Source organism: Cuculus canorus, chromosome 10, assembly GCF_017976375.1.
Source record: "Cuculus canorus isolate bCucCan1 chromosome 10, bCucCan1.pri, whole genome shotgun sequence".
NCBI classification, from domain to species: domain Eukaryota; kingdom Metazoa; phylum Chordata; class Aves; order Cuculiformes; family Cuculidae; genus Cuculus; species Cuculus canorus.
Window position 1 is genome coordinate 15,680 of NC_071410.1, and position 3,383 is coordinate 19,062.

General features: G+C 47.3%; 1 long non-coding RNA gene across 1 annotated transcript; it reads right to left on the reverse strand.

Annotated features, from left to right (window-relative positions):
* Window positions 1-270: 270 nt before the first annotated feature.
* Window positions 271-1,321, reverse strand: LOC128853210 (uncharacterized). The gene is made up of 3 exons (XR_008451527.1): window positions 737-1,321; window positions 427-624; window positions 271-340 (listed from the first exon to the last, which is right to left on the reverse strand). It is a non-coding gene; the product is annotated as an uncharacterized LOC128853210 (long non-coding RNA).
* Window positions 1,322-3,383: the final 2,062 nt, after the last annotated feature.

Sequence of the window (3,383 nt, forward strand, 5' to 3'; positions counted from 1 at the left end):
CTCAAACAACATCAGCTAAGTGGGACAACCCTGCACGGCTAGGTTCCTCTTGATTATCATCTGCAAGAAAACCAAACAGAAAACAGCACCGATAGTCAGCATCACACTGCTCAGTGCTAATACTTGTACTACACCCACAGCTAAATTGCCAAGACATTCTGCTCACCTGTTCTGTCCCAATTCAAACATCCAACGCTGCAGCCATCATCACGTGGGGCACCCAAGATAGGCAGACAAAAATTACTGTTGTGCTTCTGAGAGATCAGTCCCATGCTCCTTCTCCCCACTACCCGGCTCACCTCAACTGCTCTTCCCATTGCAAAGGCGGCCTGCGCAGCGCCTGCAAAAAATCAAAGATAAATGCTCAATGGAGTTGCTGTGTACTACATTGATCTTAGACACCAATTTGGACAACCACCCCCTCACCTCTCAAACCATTTTTCAGCATGAAGCTCAACTCCTCTGAGGCTGTATGTGGCACCTGCAAAAGAAGAGAGGTACTTAAGATACTAACGCAAAGCAGAGGCTGCCCCCAGCAATACCCATCTCCTGTTATGTTTCCTTGACCGCTCTCCTGCCCAGCATCCATCATCTCAGGCTGCCATGGTGAGGCTTGGTCTCCACCTGTAATATGCAGACAGCAAGGGATGCTTTTAAGATCACAAACTGAAAATGTAGATTAGCTATTTATATTGCCACCGGCCACAACTTCCCAATGACACCACAGCTGACTCACCTCCCTATGGCACTCCACCTGCAACTCCATCAGCAGTTTTTGGTACACCAGTTGTCCCTCTGCATCTGAAAAACACAATATCAAAGTAGTCACTCAGACATTCAGTGACACCTTAACGGTTCCAGACCTCTCACTTCCATTTAGCAATACCATCTCTACTGCACAATACAGCCAAGCACAAGTCAACAACCAAACCCAAACATTACGTCCCAATCCCTTTGAATTTAAACTGCTCCGTTACCACTCCACTGGATTCTCCCGCACACTTTTGGTCATCCCCTCTGTGGCTGCAGAGCCAAGCAGAAACTGCTCTCCTCACCCACTGCACCTAGGGCTACTTCTTCTGCAACGTATGGTATGCCCCTAAACTGAATGGTTTAAGCATATCAGCATATTAACCACAGAATCTTGCCCTTCTACCTCTACTCGCTCTTACCACCTCCATGCATCGGGCAGAGCATCTCCAGCCAGACACGAAACACAGAACAATACTGCACACAAGACCGATGTCATGAACCAGGGACAAAAGAACTCGCTGTACGAAGAATGATTCCTGGATCAGACATGCCATTGGACAAGATGTTGTACAGGACTACAAAGAAGAATCTATGGCAGCCCTGGAAAAGTGAAGGGCCGTGGCTGATTACAAAGAGATACAGCCGCAACTGGGAGAATGAAGGAGCAAGAAGCCCCATTTAAAGACCTAAAGATGCAGACGGTGCATGGAACAAGTCCCAGAACAGGGATCCAAGAAAATGCGTGACTAACGATCGTGGATGCCAACGCAGGCTGCAAGGCCGCAGCAAAAGAGACAACTGAACAGAAGCTTCCAAAACAAGATCAATCCATGCTTTAGGGTTGTGATGCAAGAGTAGCGGTGCCCAGTCGAGACCGCATTGATGAGTACAAGCATTCGGGATCCTAGACATGGTGCCCAAGGCATGTCCAGCATGCCTCGAGGGCAAAGAAGACATCAAGACGTGCAGAAAACTGAAGACATGCCACACAGACTACAGAACCTAGATGACAGACACAGGCAGGAAGCCCCGTTGAAAGACCTAGAGGTGCGGAGGATGCACGGAACAAGTCCCAGAACAGGGATCCAAGAAAACAGATGACTAATGAATGCGGATGCTGACACATGCTGCAAGGCTGCAGCACAAGAGACATCTGACTGCAAACTTCCAAAACGCAAGACCGATCCACGCTTTAGGATTGCAATGCAAGAAGAGCAGTGCCCGATCAACACTGTATTGATGAGTACAAGCATTCGGGACCCTAGAGGCGGTGCCCAAGGCACGTCCAGCATGCCTTGAGTGCAAAGAGGACATCAAGACCTGCAGAAAACTTAAGATGTGGCACACAGACTGCAGAAACTAGACGACAGACAGGCTAGAACTGCCCTGCCCATGCTAGTTTTGGGCTGAGAAGCAGGCCCCTCTGCCTTTGCCTGCCCAAATGGGACTCTCCCTGCACAGCCCTCTCCCCTATGTTACCTTTAAAATCCCTCCCTGCCATCCCCAACCTTCTTCCCTCTTCCCAGATCCACCCCAGCCTTGGTCCCTCTACTTAACTTTCAGAAGGCCAAGAGTTATCTTCAGTAGAAAAAAAACCCCTCCAACAGCATCAGCTATGTGGGATGATCCTGCAGTCACCAGGTTCCTCTTTGCCATCTGCAAGAAAATGAAATGGAAGACAAACAGTGCCAACAGTTGGTATTGCACTGTTCAATGTCAGTGTTCTGCACAACAACTTGCTCTGCCTAACTGCCACATTGTTCACTCATTTGCTATTTGCCATTTCTAGTGTCAGCTGCTGTGGCTGTTATTACCTGGGACAAGTAACTCCAGAGAATTACTGTTGTTCTTGTAAGAAGTCTGTCTTGTGCTTCTTCTCTGTACTACTCTGCTCATCTGAAATGCTCTTCCCATTCCCAAGGTGGCCCACACAGCACCTGCAAAACCAAGGATAAATACTTAACCAAGTTGCCAAATAATACTTCGCTCTTCGAGACATATCTAACTTCCTCCTCACCATCAGCCCCACAATGATGACAATAAGCCGGACTACCTCACTGGTGCCACAGAATTCCATGCAGTCTGCTTACCTCTCCTCTTCACCACTCCCATTGTAGGAATGCAGTAGTGGCGATACCCAGGACAACAGAAAGATGAGCCACAGGGATCCAGATGTTCACAGATTACCTAACTTTAGTTACAGGAATGAACAAAAAACTTGCAAAAATATTCTAAATGAAAACCAGTAAAGATGACAGACACAGAAGACAAAAAACACAGGACACTCACCATGCAGCAATGGAGACTGGAATTACAGAGACCATCAGCCAATGAAAAAGACTCACAATGGTGGGATTCGACTACTCAAAGACCTAAATTGGAAACTCAATGACCATAAAAACCACAACTGATAACAAGGATGAGGTAACAACTACTGCAAATGATACTAGAGCAAACCTCACTGGTAAGTTAAGGAAAAATCCAAGACTCTGGTAGTAAGGGAGGCTTGCGTGCCCACAGACTAGATGAAGAAGAGTTGCTCTGCTTCTAACTATCACAAGCCAAGATAATATCCATCCTCTTCCCTGACAAACGCAAAGGAAAGTAGGGACAGAATCCTGCATTGCAGA